Below are 21,461 nucleotides of genomic sequence, written 5' to 3' on the forward strand. Positions count from 1 at the left end.
GACTTGAATACATCAGTGGAGGGCAACTCTCTCCAGTGCCAACATTTTGGGCTAACGGTAACCACTTTGTGTTCTGATAATATCACATCACATCGACCTGCGTTAAATGCCGTTTAGGAATGCACTTGCAGACAGAGTGGTGAAAAAGTAGTTTATTTTGTTTACTAGACTATATCAGTGAAGCACGAGATTCCCATCATGCAACACTGTAGAAAAAAAATCACCAATGACTTTTTAATATCTTAACCTGTCTGATATCACAAATGTATGCGATATGACGAAATACAATCACATTCAGACACACACACACACACAGACAAATGCATGAAACCAATTGATTTATTATCGATAACATCTCACATTCTCTTGTGCTTTTGATTTACTCCGTAAAAGAAGGGTTCTAATTCCACCATGGAAAACACAGGGCCATCAGACATCAGTCCAGTTCCACTCCTCACCAGCATTATTTCCTTTGATCATTTGAACAGGGCGAAGGAGTACCAAGCACACACAAGCTGCATTCAGTAACGATATTTTTATTTGTCTCATAAATCAAAGGCTCCCTGACAGCACAAGGAACTTTGATCGTAATAAATTCAGCATCAAATGCTTACTACAAAGCAGTGTTGCTGATGAAATCATGCAAGAGCACACCCTAGTGGACAAAAAGCTTGCAGCACCTGGTATTCCCAGGCAGTCTCCCATCCAAGTGGGAGGCCCGATCCTGCTTAGCTTCCGAGATCAGACGAGATCGGGCACATTTAGGCTGGTATGGCCGTAAGCAAAGGAATAAGTCTTGGTACGCCATTTAAAGTCAAAGTGAGTCTGATAAACAGACATTGCATTTTCACCAATTAGACAAGCAGCTTGAACTTTGGGTCACTCAAAAAAGTGGAAGAAATTACATATGCTGTAGCCATCACTTTTTAGCACAGATAGTTGGATGAAATACAAACAAACCTTGCTAACATTTCAAAGCGAGGGCACATATTTCAGCCTTGTGAGAAAAAACGGACAAATACAATGACTCCTGACAAATACATCATGAGCAACAGTTTCCCATGCAGCTATCCTACTAGCCAGAATAAATACACAAAAGCTCTGAATGTTGAAATCCTAGTGCATTGTTCTGTGCTAAGGAGGAGTAGTGCATGAATGGACAATTTCATATTGGAAGCGCAATGGGGCTGCATTTCGCAACATGATGCAACAGTTTATCATTAAACAAGACATCAGGGGATTACATTTGCCAGGGGGCCGTCCGGTGTCCTCTAATTTGGTGCGTAATTCCCAGTGGCAATTATTTTACCATGCGATACAGAAGGAGACTCATACTTCCAGGAACGATACATCATTGAAGAGATATGTGAAAAACACCTTGAGGATTGGTTCTATACAACGTTTGCCATGTTTCAGTCGATATTATGGAGTTAATTTGGAAAAAAGTTTGGCGTTTGGATAACTGAATATTCGGGTTTTTTTGGTAGCCAAACATGACGCACCAAACGGACCGATTTCTCCAGCCCAAAAAATCTTTCAGGAAAAACTGAACATTTGCGATCTAACTGAGAGTCTCCTCATTGAAAACATCCAAAGTTCTTCAAAGGTAAATGATTTATTGAATGTTTTTGCTGGTTTTTGTGAAAATGTTGTCTGCTAATGCTAACGCTAAATGCTAATGCTAAATGCTAACGCTAAATGCTAAATGCTAGTTTGCTATGGTAGAGAAGCATATTTTTTAAAATCTGAGATGACAGTCTTGTTAACAAAAGGCTAAGCATAAGAGCTAGCATATTGATTTTATTTCATTTGCGATTTTCATGAATAGTTAACGTTGCGTTATGGTAATGGGCTTGAGGATGTAGTCATGATACCGGATCCGGGTTGGCTCGACCAAGAAGTTAATAGTTAAAAGAAGGTGTTTACATCAAACAGCTTGCATTGACTTCTCTCCCCATAGGAATACATTGCCTGCACCCATAAATTCAACCTGAAGCCTATGTGGGTTATGAATGCCGTATGAACCTGTCTTCGATGACAATCCATCAGGCCACTATGAGGTCTACATGTGTTGATTTTAAGCGTCCTGGAGCAACCGGATGTGATTAAATTCACCCTAAAAGGGTTTTGATATACATAACCTGCAATTATGAAAATCACTGCATTCAACCCTGTGTAGATCAGTCAATTCTTAACATAAAGACTTGAAACTCAGGATTTTGTAATAGCGTACCCCAATCAAGATATGTGTTTACTTATAGCTTCCTGTGCCAACCGAAAGTGCCTTAAAATGGTGTCGAAGCTGCTGTTTCGAAGGGTTAAAAAGGTCAGATCTTTTTTCAAAACTTCATATGTGTCATTAAGCAACCCCCATGAACTGTAAATCAGTCATTTTTCCCAACAGATGTCAAAGAAAAGCTCTTTAACACACACACACACACACACACACACACACACACACACACACACACACACACACACATACACACACACACACATACACACACACACACACACACAGCAAGGATGGAGTGACAAAGTACGGTGCTCAAAGACACACAGAGCCTACAATGGCATTTCCATATTCTCAAGGCCGTGCCGAGTTCAACGAGATGCCCGCAAACGTAGCTCGCTCTGAGTGCAGCGACCTTGAAAAAAGAAGGCCCAAAATTAAGCCTGGCCCTAAATGTCATTTGCTTTTGGATGACAGTGAGAGAACCGTTAGGGGAGAATCTTCGACCTCAGGTACGTTCCTGAGGTCCTCCCGATCTGTGCAAGCCTAACCTTGACCGTGTGGCATTAACCCTTAACAGTACAACAGGGTTTTTTGATCTCACCGATTACAATGACATCTCTCCCCATAGGAATACATTGCCTGCTCCCCTAAATTCAACCTAGAGCCTATGTGGGTTAATAATGCCCTATGAACCTGTCTTCAATGACAATCAATCAGGCCACTATGTGGTCTTCCTGTGTCGATACTAAGCTTCCTGGAGCAACCGGAAGTGGTTAAATTCACCCAAAAGGTATTTTGATGTACATAACCTGCAAATGTGAAAATGACTGCATTCAACCCTGTGTAGATCAGTCAATTCTTAACATAAAGACTTTAAACTAAGAATTCTGTAAGAGCATACACCAAGAAAGATATGTGTTTACTTACAGCTTCCCGTGCCAACCGGAAGTGCCTTTAATTGGGTCACAGTGTCTGTTTCGAAGGGTTAAAAAAGTCACATCGTTCCAAAACTTCATATGTGTGACTAGGTAACCCTCGTGAACTGTAAATCAGTCATTTCTCCCAACAGATGTCAAAGAAAAGCTCTCACACACACACACACACACACAGCAAGGATGGAGTGACAAAGTGTGGTGCTTAATAAAGACACAGAGAGCAGGCAATGGCATTACCATAATCTCTAGGCCGTGCCGAGTTCAACGAGATATCCCGCTTGACCGTAGCTTGCTCAGTCTAAGCGCAGCGACCATGAGAAAAGTAGGCCCAAAATGAAGCCTGCCCCTCAACGTCATTTGCTTTTGGGTGACAGTGAGAGAACCGTTAGGGTGAGAAGCACAATTCGACCTCAGGTACGTTCCTGAAGTCCTCCCAATCTGTGCAAGCCTAACCTTGACCGTGTGGCATTAACCCTTAATAGTTAAAAGAAGGTGTTTACATCAAACAGCTTGCATTGACTTCTCTCCCCATAGGAATACATTGCCTGCACTCCTAAATTCAACCTGAAGTCTATGTGGGTTATGAATGCCGTATGAACCTGTCTTCAATGACAATCCATCAGGCCACTATGAGGTCTACATGTGTTGATTTTAAGCGTCCTGGGGCAACCGCATGTGATTAAATTCACCATAAAAGGGTTTTGAAATACATAACCTGCAATTATGAAAATCACTGCATTCAACCCTGTGTAGATCAGTCAATTCTTAACATAAAGACTTGAAACTCAGGATTTTGTAATAGCGTACCCCAATCAAGATATGTGTTTACTTATAGCTTCCTGTGCCAACCGAAAGTGCCTTAAAATGGTGTCGAAGCTGCTGTTTCGAAGGGTTAAAAAGGTCAGATCTTTTTTCAAAACTTCATATGTGTCATTAAGCAACCCCCATGAACTGTAAATCAGTCATTTTTCCCAACAGATGTCAAAGAAAAGCTCTTTAACACACACACACACACACACACACACACACACACACACACACACACACACACACACACACACACACACACACACACACACACATACACACACACACACACACACAGCAAGGATGGAGTGACAAAGTACGGTGCTCAAAGACACACAGAGCCTACAATGGCATTTCCATATTCTCAAGGCCGTGCCGAGTTCAACGAGATGCCCCGCTTGAACGTAGCTCGCTCTGAGTGCAGCGACCTTGAAAAAAAGAAGGCCCAAAATTAAGCCTGGCCCTAAATGTCATTTGCTTTTGGATGACAGTGAGAGAACCGTTAGGGGGAGAATCACAATTCGACCTCAGGTACGTTCCTGAGGTCCTCCCGATCTGTGCAAGCCTAACCTTGACCGTGTGGCATTAACCCTTAACAGTACAACAGGGTTTTTTGATCTCACCGATTACAATGACATCTCTCCCCATAGGAATACATTGCCTGCTCCCCTAAATTCAACCTAGAGCCTATGTGGGTTAATAATGCCCTATGAACCTGTCTTCAATGACAATCAATCAGGCCACTATGTGGTCTACCTGTGTCGATACTAAGCTTCCTGGAGCAACCGGAAGTGGTTAAATTCACCCAAAAGGTATTTTGATGTACATAACCTGCAAATGTGAAAATGACTGCATTCAACCCTGTGTAGATCAGTCAATTCTTAACATAAAGACTTTAAACTAAGAATTCTGTAAGAGCATACACCAAGAAAGATATGTGTTTACTTACAGCTTCCCGTGCCAACCGGAAGTGCCTTTAATTGGGTCACAGTGTCTGTTTCGAAGGGTTAAAAAAGTCACATCGTTCCAAAACTTCATATGTGTGACTAGGTAACCCTCGTGAACTGTAAATCAGTCATTTCTCCCAACAGATGTCAAAGAAAAGCTCTCACACACACACACACACACACAGCAAGGATGGAGTGACAAAGTGTGGTGCTTAATAAAGACACAGAGAGCAGGCAATGGCATTACCATAATCTCTAGGCCGTGCCGAGTTCAACGAGATATCCCGCTTGACCGTAGCTTGCTCAGTCTAAGCGCAGCGACCATGAGAAAAGTAGGCCCAAAATGAAGCCTGCCCCTCAACGTCATTTGCTTTTGGGTGACAGTGAGAGAACCGTTAGGGTGAGAAGCACAATTCGACCTCAGGTACGTTCCTGAAGTCCTCCCAATCTGTGCAAGCCTAACCTTGACCGTGTGGCATTAACCCTTAATAGTTAAAAGAAGGTGTTTACATCAAACAGCTTGCATTGACTTCTCTCCCCATAGGAATACATTGCCTGCACTCCTAAATTCAACCTGAAGTCTATGTGGGTTATGAATGCCGTATGAACCTGTCTTCAATGACAATCCATCAGGCCACTATGAGGTCTACATGTGTTGATTTTAAGCGTCCTGGGGCAACCGCATGTGATTAAATTCACCATAAAAGGGTTTTGAAATACATAACCTGCAATTATGAAAATCACTGCATTCAACCCTGTGAAGATCAGTCAATTCTTAACATAAAGACTTAAAACTCAGGATTTTGTAATAGCGTACCCCAATCAAGATATGTGTTTACTTATAGCTTCCTGTGCCAACCGAAGTGCCTTAAAATGGTGTCGAAGCTGCTGTTTCGAAGGGTTAAAAAGGTCAGATCTTTTTAAAACTTCATATGTGTGGTTAAGCAACCCCCATGAACTGTACATCAGTCATTTTTCCCAACAGATGTCAAAGAAAAGCTCTCTAACACACACACACACACACACACACACACACACACACACATACACACACACACACACATACACACACACACACACACACACACACACACACACACACACACACACACACACACACACACACACACACACACACACACACACACACACAGCAAGGATGGAGTGACAAAGTACGGTGCTCAAAGACACACAGAGCCTACAATGGCATTTCCATATTCTCAAGGCCGTGCCGAGTTCAACGAGATGCCCCGCTTGACCGTAGCTCGCTCTGAGTGCAGCGACCTTGAAAAAAAGAAGGCCCAAAATGAAGCCTGGCCCTAAATGTCATTTGTTTTTGGATGACAGTGAGAGAACCGTTAGGGGGAGAATCACAATTCGACCTCAGGTACGTTCCTGAGGTCCTCCCGATCTGTGCAAGCCTAACCTTGACCGTGTGGCATTAACCCTTAACAGTACAACAGGGTTTTTTGATCTCACCGATTACAATGACATCTCTCCCCATAGGAATACATTGCCTGCTCCCCTAAATTCAACCTGAAGTCTATGTGGGTTATGAATGCCGTATGAACCTGTCTTCAATGACAATCCATCAGGCCACTATGAGGTCTACATGTGTTGATTTTCAGCGTCCTGGAGCAACCGCATGTGATTAAATTTACCATAAAAGGGTTTTGAAATACATAACCTGCAATTATGAAAATCACTGCATTCAACCCTGTGAAGATCAGTCAATTCTTAACATAAAGACTTAAAACTCAGGATTTTGTAATAGCGTACCCCAATCAAGATATGTGTTTACTTATAGCTTCCTGTGCCAACCGAAAGTGCCTTAAAATGGTGTCGAAGCTGCTGTTTCGAAGGGTTAAAAAGGTCAGATCTTTTTAAAACTTCATATGTGTGATTAAGCAAACCCCATGAACTGTAAATCAGTCATTTTTCCCAACAGATGTCAAAGAAAAGCTCTCTAACACACACACACACACACACACACACACACACACACACACACACACACACACACACACACACACACACATACACACACACACACACACACACACACACACACACACACACACACAGCAAGGATGGAGTGACAAAGTACGGTGCTCAAAGACACACAGAGCCTACAATGGCATTTCCATATTCTCAAGGCCGTGCCGAGTTCAACGAGATGCCCCGCTTGACCGTAGCTCGCTCTGAGTGCAGCGACCTTGAAAAAAAGAAGGCCCAAAATGAAGCCTGGCCCTAAATGTCATTTGCTTTTGGATGACAGTGAGAGAACCGTTAGGGGGAGAATCACAATTCGACCTCAGGTACGTTCCTGAGGTCCTCCCGATCTGTGCAAGCCTAACCTTGACCGTGTGGCATTAACCCTTAACAGTACAACAGGGTTTTTTGATCTCACCGATTACAATGACATCTCTCCCCATAGGAATACATTGCCTGCTCCTCTAAATTCAACCTAGAGCCTATGTGGGTTAATAATGCCCTATGAACCTGTCTTCAATGACAATCCATCAGGCCACTATGAGGTCTACCTGTGTCGATTCTAAGCTTCCTGGAGCAACCGGAAGTGGTTAAATTGACCCAAAAGGTGTTTTGATGTACATAACCTTCAAAGGTGAAAATGACTACATTCAAACCTGTGTAGATCAGTCAATTCTTAACTTAAAGACTTAAAACTCAGGATTCTGTAAAAGCATACCCCAATGAGGATATGTGTTGACTTATAGCTTCCTGTGCCAACCGGAAGTGCCTTTAATTGGGTCACACTGTCTGTTTTGAAGGGTTAAAAAAGTCACATCTTTCCAAAACTTCATATGTGTGACTAGGTAAACCTCATGAACTGTAAATCAGTCATTTCTCCAACAGATGTCAAAGAAAAGCTCTCACACACACACACAGCAAGGATGGAGTGAAAAAGTGCGGTGCTCAAAGACACAGAGAGCAGGCAATGGCATAAACATAATCTCTAGGCCGTGCCGAGTTCAACGAGATATCCCGCTTGACCGTAGCTCGCTCGGTCTAAGCGCAGCGACCATTAGAATAGTAGACCCAAAATGAAGCCTGCCCCACAACGTCATTTGCTTTTGGGTAACAGTGAGAGAACCGGTTGTGTGAGAAGCACAATTCGACCTCAGATATGGTCCTAAGGTCCTCCCGATCCGTGCAAGCCTAACCCTGACCGTGTGGCATTAACCCTTAACTGTTAAAAGAAGGTGTTTACATCAAACAGTTTGCATTGACTTCTCTCCCCATAGGAATACATTGCCTGCACCCCTAAATTCAACCTGAAGCCTATGTGGGTTATGAATGTCGTATGAACCTGTCTTCGATGACAGTCCATCAGGCCACTACGAGGTCTACCTGTGTTGATTCTAAGCTTCCTGGACCAACCGGAAGTGGTTAAAATCACCCTAAAAGTGTTTATCCATACCCTGCCTGCAGTTTGATAGACATAGTGCATTCAACCCTGTGTAAATCAGTCAGTTCTTAACGTAAGGACTTAAAACTCAGGATTCTGTAAAAGCATACCCCAATGAGGATATGTGTTGACTTATAGCTTCCTGTGCCAACCGGAAGTGCCATAATTGGTGTCTCTTGGGCTGTTTCGAGGGGTTAAAAAAGTCAGATCTTTTCAAAACTTCATATATGTGATTAGGCAACCCCCATGAACTGTAAATCAGTAATTTTTCCCGTACAATTTCAAAGGAAAACTAAATCACACACACACACAGCTTGGAAGTAGGGACCCATTTGGGGTGCGTAGAGACATACACTGCCTGCATTAGTTAACCTTGTTGGAACTTTTAAAGAACCGTCAGACCTAGAGTTCCGAAACTTTAGAGTCCTGTTCTAGACCTCAGGTCGATAGTGCGTGGTGAGTTACGTGGCTCTAGACGGTTCTCTGACCGAGAAACAGCTTCGTACATTTGCAATGACTTCAATTCATTTTTGCATCACGAAAATGGCGACATTTAGAAATGTCCCAGAGTCGCAAGACTAGGTGCATTGCGACCGCCTCGGCCCATAGAGACGGAACCCAACGTTTCTGTCCGATAGCTCATTCAAGGACCCCGTAGCAAGTCATGGAAAAAAGTGGATTTTCAGCACCAATTAGGGTTTTGCTCGGACACCGAATGACCGATTGAGCCGAAACTTGGGATTCGGGGTCGCCTCAGCTAGGCCTACACATAACATAAGAAATGGACCCGCAGCTAGAACGTAACTACGTGTTTTATGTTTTTTTTATGGTTTGAACCGAAGGCGTTGTGAATTTTGGGCCAGCTCTGAAGTATGTGATAGTTGGCTACTAAACGAGTTGGAAAAAGTGGGTTTGGTGTCAGTTTGTATCAGTTTGGTGTCAGAATGATATCTAATTGACTGATGGACGGTGACTTGCTGGTGACTCTTGTCCAGTTGCAATATGTTTAAACAGTGATGTACCATCACCAAAGTGACATTCTGAAATCAACCCTAACGAGCCATTGAGATGAACCAGAATCACTGCCCAGCCATCCCGAGTTCATCGGGCCAGTCAATTTCACATTCCTGCAGGATTTTTATAGCATGACAAATTCGTGATGGGACCTGCCCATTGAACCATATTGCAAATGCACAGTGACTTTGCAAACGTAAGAAAACATAAACAAATGGACATGATGAAATCAACACAACGAGTGATGGAAAGGTACAACTATCACTGCTCGGCCATCCTGTGTTCATCAGGCCAGCCAATTTTGCATTTCTGCAGGATTTTTGAGCATGTCAAATTTCATATGGTAAATGCCCATTGAACCATATTGCAAATCCACGTGCACTTGCAATATGATTCAACAGTGAAAAAAACATCACAAAATGGACATGATGAAGTCAACACAACGAGCGATGGAAAGGAGCAACTATCACTGCCAGGCCATCCCGAGGTCATCTGGCCAGTCAATTTTGCATTTCTGCAGGATTTTTGAGCATGTCAAATTTCATATGGTAAATGCCCATTGAACCACATTGCAAATGCACGTGCACTTGCAATATGATTCTATAGCAAAAAAACATCACCAAATGGACATGATGAAATCAACACAACGAGTGATGGAAAGGAACAACTATCACTGCCCGGCCATCCCGTGTTCCCATAGCGAGCATTAATATCAGAATGACCGGTAAATGCATTTACAACCATATTTTTATTTTTGGGTTACCAGTTGCACAACAATGCACGTGCATTTGCAATATGATTCTATAGTGAAAAAACATCACCAAATGGACATGATGAAATCAACACAACGAGTGATGGAAAGGTACAACTATCACTGCTCGGCCATCCTGTGTTCATCAGGCCAGTCATTTTTGCATTTTTGAGCATGTCAAATTTCATATGGTAAATGCCCATTGAACCATATTGCAAATGCACGTGCACTTGCAATATGATTGTATAGTGAAAAAACATCACCAAATGGACATGATGAAATCAACACAACGAGTGATGGAAAGGAACAACTATCACTGCCCGTTCACTGGCGGTGGCCCGTTCCTGTAGGTTCATGCTCTACAACATCCGCAGAGTATGACCCTGCCTCACACAGGAAGCAGCGCAGGTCCTAATCCAGGCACTTGTCATCTCCCGTCTGGATTACTGCAACTCGCTGTTGGCTGGGCTCCCTGCCTGTGCCATTAAACCCCTACAACTCATCCAGAACGCCGCAGCCCGTCTGGTGTTCAACCTTCCCAAGTTCTCTCACGTCACCCCGCTCCTCCGCTCTCTCCACTGGCTTCCAGTTGAAGCTCGCATCCGCTACAAGACCATGGTGCTTGCCTACAGAGCTGTGAGGGGAACGGCACCTCAGTACCTCCAGGCTATGATCAGGCCCTACACCCAAACAAGGGCACTGCGTTCATCCACCTCTGGCCTGCTGATTCTCCCTACCACTGAGGAAGTACAGTTCCCAAAGCCCAGTCAAAACTGTTCGCTGCTCTGGCCCCCCAATGGTGGAACAAACTCCCTCACGACGCCAGGACAGCGGAGTCAATCACCACCTTCCGGAGACACCTGAAACCCCACCTCTTTAAGGAATACCTAGGATAGGATAAAGTAATCCTTATCACCCCCCCCCCTTAAAAGACTTAGATGCACTATTGTAAAGTGGCTGTTCCACTGGATGTCATAAGGTGAAAGCACCAATTTGTAAGTCGCTCTGGATAAGAGCGTTTGCTAAATGACTTAAATGTAAATGTAAATGCCCGGCCATCCTGTGTTCCCATAGCGGGCATTAATATCAGAATGACCGGTAAATGCATTTACAACCATATTTTTATTTTTGGGTTACCAGGTGCCTATTTTCAATCACCAGTTGCACAACAATGCGTATCCATCAGAATATTTTAAACAGTCCATAAAGCACGCAGGATAATAGATAGAGGTCCGTAGTAGGGTACTCCCATAGCGGGCATGGACAATAGGAGTCCCGGTAAATGCATTTACAACCATATTTTTATTTTTGGGTTACCAGTTGCACAACAATGCACGTGCATTTGCAATATGATTCTATAGTGAAAAAACATCACCAAATGGACACGATGAAATCAACACAACGAGTGATGGAAAGGAACAACTATCACTGCCAGGCCATCCTGTGTTCATCAGGCCAGTCAATTTTGCATTCCTGCAGGATTTTTATAGCATGACAAAACCGTGATGGTACATGCCCATTGAACCATATTGCAAATGCACAGTGATTTTGCAAAAGTGAGAAAACATAAACAAATGGACATGATGAAATCAACACAACGAGTGATGGAAAGGTACAACTATCACTGCTCGGCCATCCTGTGTTCATCAGGCCAGTAAATTTTGCATTTTTGAGCATGTCAAATTTCATATGGTAAATGCCCATTGAAACATATTGCAAATGCACGTGCATTTGCAATATGATTCTATAGTGAAAAAACATCACCAAATGGACATGATGAAATCAACACAACAAGTGATGGAAAGGTACAACTATCACTGCTCGGCCATCCTGTGTTCATCAGGATGCCAATGACTTCCCATTCATTTTTGTCCAATACAGGGGGTCCAGTCAATTTTCATTTTTGAGCATGTCAAATTTCATATGGCATTTGGCCCCAAAAAAAGTGACTTTTGACTTCCTATGAAATCATATTGTAAATGGACAAATCATATTCCTTATGCACAAGTAAAAAAAAAAAAAAAATTATGATAATAAAATACAACTAAAGTATGTTGATACAGTTCTTACACATGTGTAATTGACAAAAAAATTCAAAAGAATTTCGAAAAACGGTCCAGAAAGCACTTTTTAAGGGTGTGTGAAGTTTTTTAGAAAATTTTGACATTTTTGACTTTTGACTTTTGACTTCCTATGAAATTATATTGAAAATGGACAAAATATATTACTTATGCGCATGTAAAAAATTGGACAAAAGTATATTCATACAGTTCTTACACATGTGTAATTGACAAAAAAATCGAAAGAATTTCGAAAAACGGTCCAGAAAGCACTTTTTTAAGGGGTGATAAGTTTTTGACAAAAAAAAACATTTTTTCAAAATTTTGCTTTTGGACGTTGACTTGGGTTACATTTCCAATATGAAAAACCACGGTGGAGCGGATTCGCCACCTGTTGAATTTTTAAAGTGTTACAACTGGCAATTGCCATATGGCATTTGCAATACACTTTACTTTGCATGAATCAACGCCGAATTGGGTGGTATTGGACAATGTGTATATGGTTTGTCCGATGCCAATGACTTCCCATTAATTTTTGTCCAATACAGGGGGGTCTTCCCTTCAATATGAAATTGTCCATTCATGCACTACTCCTCCTTAGCACAGAACAATGCACTAGGATTTCAACATTCAGAGCTTTTGTGTATTTATTCTGGCTAGTAGGATAGCTGCATGGGAAACTGTTGCTCATGATGTATTTGTCAGGAGTCATTGTATTTGTCCGTTTTTTCTCACAAGGCTGAAATATGTGCCCTCGCTTTGAAATGTTAGCAAGGTTTGTTTGTATTTCATCCAACTATCTGTGCTAAAAAGTGATGGCTACAGCATATGTAATTTCTTCCACTTTTTGAGTGACCCAAAGTTCAAGCTGCTTGTCTAATTGGTGAAAATGCAATGTCTGTTTATCAGACTCACTTTGACTTTAAATGGCGTACCAAGACTTGTTCCTTTGCTTACGGCCATACCAGCCTGATCTCATCTGATCTCGGAAGCTAAGCAGGATCGGGCCTGGTTAGTACTTGGATGGGAGACTGCCTGGGAATACCAGGTGCTGCAAGCTTTTTGTCCACTAGGGTGTGCTCTTGCATGATTTCATCAGCAACACTGCTTTGTAGTAAGCATTTGATGCTGAATTTATTACGATCAAAGTTCCTTGTGCTGTCAGGGAGCCTTTGATTTATGAGACAAATAAAAATATTGTTACTGAATGCAGCTTGTGTGTGCTTGGTACTCCTTCGCCCTGTTCAAATGATCAAAGGAAATAATGCTGGTGAGGAGTGGAACTGGACTGATGTCTGATGGCCCTGTGTTTTCCATGGTGGAATTAGAACCCTTCTTTTACGGAGTAAATCAAAAGCACAAGAGAATGTGAGATGTTATCGATAATAAATCAATTGGTTTCATGCATTTGTCTGTGTGTGTGTGTGTGTGTGTGTCTGAATGTGATTGTATTTCGTCATATCGCATACATTTGTGATATCAGACAGGTTAAGATATTACAAAGTCATTGGTGATTTTTTTTCTACAGTGTTGCATGATGGGAATCTCGTGCTTCACTGATATAGTCTAGTAAACAAAATAAACTACTTTTTCACCACTCTGTCTGCAAGTGCATTCCTAAACGGCATTTAACGCAGGTCGATGTGATGTGATATTATCAGAACACAAAGTGGTTACCGTTAGCCCAAAATGTTGGCACTGGAGAGAGTTGCCCTCCACTGATGTATTCAAGTCATACTTACCTGGCAAGGGAGATACTGTGATCAAGAAGGCAGTTCACCCAGGGCGAGGCTCAGCCATTGCACTCCGGCTGTGCTGACCCCTGTAAATCTCAGGGTAGTGGGGACTTCTCCCTGAAATGATAAGCTGTTGCTTGGCGCCCAGGCTTGAGGGAAGACTTTCCCAAATGTGGAAATCTCGATTGCATAATTTATGTAAGGGAAGACCCCCCCTGTATTGGACAAAAATGAATGGCAAGTCATTGGCATCGGACAAACCATATACACATTGTCCAATACTACCCAATTCGGCGTTGATTCATATGGCTATTGCCAGTTGTAACACTTTAAAAATACAACAGGTGGGGAATCCGCTCCACCGTGGTTTTTCATATTGGATATGTACATTTACATTACATTTACATTTAAGTCATTTAGCAGACGCTCTTATCCAGAGCGACTTACAAATTGGTGCTTTCACCTTATGACATCCAGTGGAACAGCCACTTTAACCCAAGTCAACGTCCAAAAGCAAAATTTTGAAAAAATAAACTTGTAAAAAACTTATCACCCCTTAAAAAAGTGCTTTCTGGACCGTTTTTCGAAATTCTTTCGATTTTTTTTGTCAATTACACATGTGTAAGAACTGTATGAATACACTTTTGTCCAATTATATTATCTTTTTTTTTTTTACATGCGCATAGGTAATATGTTTTGTCCAATTTCAATATGATTTCATAGGAAGTCAAAAGTAAAAAATGTCAAAATTTTGTAAAAACCTTCACACACCCTTAAAAAGTGCTTTCTGGACCGTTTTTCGAAATTCTTTCAAATTTTGTGTCAATTACACACGTATAAGAACTGTATCAACATACTTTAGTTGTATTTTAATATCATATATATATATTTTTTTTTTTACTTGTGCATAAGGAATATGATTTTTCCATTTACAATATGATTTCATAGGAAGTCAAAGTCAAAATTCACTTTTTTTGGGGCCAAATGCCATATGAAATTTGACATGCTCAAAAATGCTAAATTGACTGGCCTGATGAACACAGGATGTCCGAGCAGTGATAGTTGTATCTTTCCATCACTCGTGTTGATTTCATCATGTCCATTAGGTGATGTTTTTTCACTATAGAATCATATTGCAAATGCACGTGCATTTGCAATATGGTTCAATTGGCATTTACCATATGAAATTTGAAATGCTAAAAAATGCTAAATTGACTGGCCTGATGAACACAGGATGGCCGAGCAGTGATAGTTGTACCTTTCCATCACTCGTTGTGTTGATTTCATCATGTCCATTAGGTGATGTTTTTTCACTATAGAATCATATTGCAAATGCACGTGCATTTGCAATATGGTTCAATTGGCATTTACCATATGAAATTTGAAATGCTAAAAAATGCAAAATTGACTGGCCTGATGAACACAGGATGGCCGAGCAGTGATAGTTGTACCTTTCCATCACTCGTTGTGTTGATTTCATCATGTCCATTTGGTGATGTTTTTTCACTGTTGAATCATATTGCAAGTGCGCGTGCATTTGCAATATGGTTCAATTGGCATTTACCATATGAAATTTGACATGCTCAAAAATGCAAAATTGACTGGCCTGATGAACACAGGATGGCCGAGCAGTGATAGTTGTACCTTTCCATCACTCGTTGTGTTGATTTCATTTGATGTTTTTCATGTCCATGATGCATTTGGAATCATATTGCAAATATGGACTGTTTAAAATGATGGATGGGCATTACCATATGCAACTTTGAAAATAGCATGTCCATTTGTTTATGTTTTCTTACTTTTGCAAAGTCACTGTGCATTTGCAATATGGTTCAATGGGCAGGTACCATCACGAATTTGTCATGCTATAAAAATCCTGCAGGAATGCAAAATTGACTGGCCTGATGAACACAGGATGGCCTGGCAGTGATAGTTGCTCCTTTCCATCGCTCGTTGTGTTGATTTCATCATGTCCATTAGGTGATGTTTTTTCACTATAGAATCATATTGCAAATGCACGTGCATTTGCAATATGGTTCAATTGGCATTTACCATATGAAATTTGACATGCTCAAAAATGCTAAATTGACTGGCCTGATGAACACAGGATGGCCGAGCAGTGATAGTTGTACCTTTCCATCACTCGTTGTGTTGATTTCATCATGTCCATTAGGTGATGTTTTTTCACTATAGAATCATATTGCAAATGCACGTGCATTTGCAATATGGTTCAATTGGCATTTACCATGAATAGAATCATGAAATGCTTTGAAATGCTAAAATGCTAAATTGACTGGCCTGATGAACACAGGATGGCCGAGCAGTGATAGTTGTACCTTTCCATCACTCGTTGTGTTGATTTCATCATGTCCATTTGGTGATGTTTTTCACTATAGAATCATATTGCAAATGCACGTGCATTTGCAATATGGTTCAATTGGCATTTACCATATGAAATTTGAAATGCTAAAAAATGCAAAATTGACTGGCCTGATGAACACAGGATGGCCGAGCAGTGATAGTTGTACCTTTCCATCACTCGTTGTGTTGATTTCATCATGTCCATTTGGTGATGTTTTTTCACTATAGAATCATATTGCAAATGCACGTGCATTTTGTTCAATGGTAACCATCAAAATGCTATAAAAATATGGTTGTAAATGCAAATATTGACTGGCTCTGATTGTTTCACATGCCCGCTTGGGAGTACCCTACTATGACCTTTCTATGGGGGCCGTTGAGTGCTTTATGGACTGTTCAAAATATTCTGATGGATATGGCATTGTTGTGCAACTGGTGATTGAAAATAGGCACCTGGTAACCCAAAAATAAAAATAAGGTTGTAAATGCATTTACCGGTCATTCTGATATTAATGCTCGCTATGGGAACACAGGATGGCCGGGCAGTGATAGTTGTTCCTTTCCATCACTCGTTGTGTTGATTTCATCATGTCCATTAGGTGATGTTTTTTCACTATAGAATCATATTGCAAGTGCACGTGCATTTGCAATATGGTTCAATTGGCATTTACCATATGAAATTTGACATGCTCAAAAATGCAAAATTGACTGGCCTGATGAACACAGGATGGCCGAGCAGTGATAGTTGTACCTTTCCATCACTCGTTGTGTTGATTTCATCATGTCCATTTGTTTATGTTTTCTCACTTTTGCAAAGTCACTGTGCATTTGCAATATGGTTCAATGGGCATGTACCATCACGATTTTGTCATGCTATAAAAATCCTGCAGGAATGCAAAATTGACTGGTCTGATGAACACAGGATGGCCGGGCAGTGATAGTTGTACATTTCCATCACTCGTTGTGTTGATTTCATCATGTCCATTAGGTGATGTTTTTTCACTATAGAATCATATTGCAAGTGCACGTGCATTTGCAATATGGTTCAATGGACAATTACCATATGAAATTTGACATGCTCAAAAATCCTGCAGAAATGCAAAATTGACTGGCCAGATAAACTCGGGATGGCCTGACAGTGATAGTTGCTCCTTTCCATCGCTCGTTGTGTTGATTTCATCATGTCCATTTGTTTATGTTTTCTCACTTTTGCAAAGTCACTGTGCATTTGCAATATGGTTTAATGGCCAGGTACCATCACGAATTTGTCATGCTATAAAAACCCTGCAGGAATGTGAAATTGACTGGCCCGATGAACTCGGGATGGCTGGGCAGTGATTCTGGTTCATCTCAATGGCTCGTTAGGGTTGATTTCAGAATGTCCATTAGGTGATGGCACCTCACTGTTTAAACATATTGCAAATGGACAAGAGTCACCAGCAAGTCACCGTCCATCAGTCAATTAGATATCATTCTGACAACAAACTGATACAAACTGACACTAAACCCACTTTTTCCAACTCGTTTAGTAGCCAACTATCTTCAGAGCTGACCCAAAATTCACAACGCCTTATGTTCAAACCATTAAAAAAACATAAAACACGTAGTTACGTTCTAGCTGCGGGTCCATTTCTTATGTTATGTGTAGGCCTAGCTGAGGCGACCCCGAATCCCAAGTTTCGGCTCGATCGGTCATTTGGTGTCCGAGCAAAACCCTAATTGGTGCTGAAAATCCACTTTTTTCCATTACTTGCTACGGGGTCGTTGAATGAGCTATCGGACAGAAACGTTGGGGTCTGTCTATATGGGCCGAGACGGTCGCAATGCACCTAGTCTTGTGTCTCTGAGACATTTCTAAATGTCGCCATTTTCGTAATGGTCAAAATGAATTGAAGTCATTGCAAATGTACGAAGCTGTTTCTCGGTCCGAGAACCGTCTAGAGCCACGTAACTCACCACGCACTATCGACCTGAGGTCTAGAACAGGTTTCTAAAGTTTCGGAACTCTAGGTCTGACGGTTCTTTTTTAGCTCGAACAAAGCTAACTATTGGAGGCACTGTCTCTCTCTACAAACCCCAATACGTCCCTCCTTCCAAGTTGTGTGTCTGTGTGATTTAGTTTTCCTTTGAAATTTTATGGGAAAAATGACTGATTTACAGTTCATGGGGGTTGCCTAATCACACATATGAAGTTTTGGACAGATCTGACTTTTTTAACCCCTCGAAACAGCCCCTGAGACACCAATTAAGGCACTTCCGGTTGGCACAGGAAGCTATAAGTCAACACATATCCTCACTGGGGTATGCTTTTACAGAATCCTGAGTTTTAAGTCCTTACGTTAGGAATTGACTGATTTACACAGGGTTGAATGCACTATGTCTATCAAACTGCAGGCAGGTAATGGAAAAACACTTTTAGGGTGATTTTAACCACTTCCGGTTGGTCCAGGAAGCTTAGAATCAACACAGGTAGACCTCATACTGGCCTGATGGACTGTTACCAAAGACAGGTTCATACGGCATTCATAACCCATATAGACTTCAGGTTGAATTTAGGGGTGCAGGCAATGTATTCCTATGGGGAGAGAAATCAATGCAAACTCTTTGAAGTAAACACCTTCTTTTAACTATTAAGGGTTAATGCCACACGGTCAACGTTAGGCTTGCACGGATCGGAAGGACCTTAGGAACGTACCTGAGGTCAAATTGTGCTTCTCACCCTAAAGGTTCTCTCACTGTCACCCAAAAGCAAATGACGTGGTGGGGCAGGCTTAATTTTGGGCCTACTTTTCTCATGGTCGCTGCGCTCAGACCGAGCGAGCTACGGTCAAGCGGGATATCTCGTTGAACTCGGCACGGCCTAGAGATTATGTTTATGCCATTGCCTGCTCTCCGTGTCTTTGAGCACCGCCCTTTTTCACTCCATCCTTGCTGTGTGTGCGTGTGAGAGCTTTTCTTTGACATCTGTTGGGAGAAATGACTGATTTACAGTTCATGAGGGTTACCTAGTCACACATATGAAGTTTTGAAAAGATCTGACCTTTTTAACCCTTGGAAACTGCCACTGTGACACCATTAAAGGCACTTCCGGTTGGCACAGGAAGCTATAAGTAAACCCATGTCTTGATTGACAAGGAAACTTACAGAATCCTGAGTTTTAAGTCTTTAAGTTAAGAATTGACTGATCTACGATCTACACAGGGTTGAATGTAGTCATTTTCACCTTTGAAGGTTATGTACATCAAAACACCTTTTGGGTCAATTTAACCACTTCCGTTTGCTCCAGGAAGCTTAGAATCGACACAGGTAGACCTCATAGTGGTCTGATGGACTGTCATAGAAGACAGGTTCATTAGGCATTCATAACCCACATAGGCTTCAGGTTGAATTTAGAGGTGCAGGCAATGTATTCCTATGGGGAGAGAAGTCAATGCAAACTCTTTGAAGTAAACACCTTCTTTTAACTATTAAGGGTTAATGCCACAGGGTCAAGGTTAGGCTTGCACGGATCGGGAGGACCTTAGGAACGTACCTGAGGTCGAATTGTGCTTCTCACCCTAACGGTTCTCTCACTGTCACCCAAAAGCAAATGACATTGAGGGCCAGGCCTCATTTTGGTTCTGCTTTTTTTCAAGGTCACTGCACTCAGAGCGAGCTACGGTCAAGCGGGCGTCTCGTTGAACTCGGCACAGTCTGGAGACTATGGTGATGCCATTTTTTGTGTTGATTTCAGAATGCCATTTTGGTGATGGTCACTCTCCGTTTAAACATATTGCTAATGTACAAAAGTCAACTAGCAAGTCAGTGTCCACCAGTCAATTAGATGTCATTCTGACACCAAACTGATACCAATTGACACCAAACCCACTTTTTCCAACTCATTTAGAAGCCAACTATCACATACGTCAGAGCAGGCCCATAATTCACAGCGCCATTAGTTTAAAACATAATAAAAACGTAAAACACATAGTTACGTTCTAGCTGCGGGTCCAGGTCGGACATTATGTGAAGGCCTATGTGAGGCGACCCCGAATCCCGAGTTTCGGCTCGATAGGTCCTTCGGCGCCCGAGTAAAACCCTAATTGGTGCTGAAAATCCACTTTTTTCAATGCCTTGCTATGGGGTCCTTGAATGAGCTATCGGACCGAAACGTTGGGGTCCGTCTCTATGGGCCAAGCCGGTTTCAATGCACCTAGTCTTGTGTCTCTGAGACTTTTCTAAATGTCGCCATTTTCGTAATGGTCAAAATGAATTGAAGTCATTGCAAATGTACGAGGCTATTTCTCGGTCCGAGAACCTTCTAGAGCCACCTAACTCACCACGCACTATCGACCCGAGGTCTAGAACAGGTTTCTAAAGTTTCGGAACTCTAGGTCTGACGGTTCTTTTTTAGCTCGAACAAAGCTAACTATTGGAGGCACTGTCTCTCTCTACAAACCCCAATACGTCCCTCCTTCCAAGTTGTGTGTCTGTGTGATTTAGTTTTCCTTTGAAATTTTATGGGAAAAATGACTGATTTACAGTTCATGGGGGTTGCCTAATCACACATATGAAGTTTTGGACAGATCTGACTTTTTTAACCCCTCGAAACAGCCCCTGAGACACCAATTAAGGCACTTCCGGTTGGCACAGGAAGCTATAAGTCAACACATATCCTCATTGGGGTATGCTTTTACAGAATCCCGAGTTTTAAGTCCTTACGTTAGGAATTGACTGATTTACACAGGGTTGAATGCACTATGTCTATCAAACTGCAGGCAGGTAATGGAAAAACACTTTTAGGGTGATTTTAACCACTTCCGGTTGGTCCAGGAAGCTTAGAATCAACACAGGTAGACCTCATACTGGCCTGATGGACTGTTACCAAAGACAGGTTCATACGGCATTCATAACCCATATAGACTTCAGGTTGAATTTAGGGGTGCAGGCAATGTATTCCTATGGGGAGAGAAATCAATGCAAACTCTTTGAAGTAAACACCTTCTTTTAACTATTAAGGGTTAATGCCACACGGTCAACGTTAGGCTTGCACGGATCGGAAGGACCTTAGGAACGTACCTGAGTTCAAATTGTGCTTCTCACCCTAAAGGTTCTCTCACTGTCACCCAAAAGCAAATGACGTGGTGGGGCAGGCTTAATTTTGGGCCTACTTTTCTCATGGTCGCTGCGCTCAGACCGAGCGAG

General features: G+C 41.9%; 2 pseudogenes; both read left to right on the forward strand.

Annotated features, from left to right (window-relative positions):
* The first annotated feature begins 13,131 nt into the window (after window positions 1–13,131).
* On the forward strand, window positions 13,132–13,240 carry LOC135570475 (5S ribosomal RNA; annotated as a pseudogene).
* Window positions 13,241–13,914: 674 nt separating this feature from the next.
* LOC135570572 (U1 spliceosomal RNA) lies at window positions 13,915–14,131 on the forward strand (annotated as a pseudogene).
* Window positions 14,132–21,461: the final 7,330 nt, after the last annotated feature.

Source organism: Oncorhynchus nerka, linkage group LG3 (genome assembly GCF_034236695.1).
Source record: "Oncorhynchus nerka isolate Pitt River linkage group LG3, Oner_Uvic_2.0, whole genome shotgun sequence".
NCBI classification, from domain to species: Eukaryota; Metazoa; Chordata; class Actinopteri; order Salmoniformes; family Salmonidae; genus Oncorhynchus; species Oncorhynchus nerka.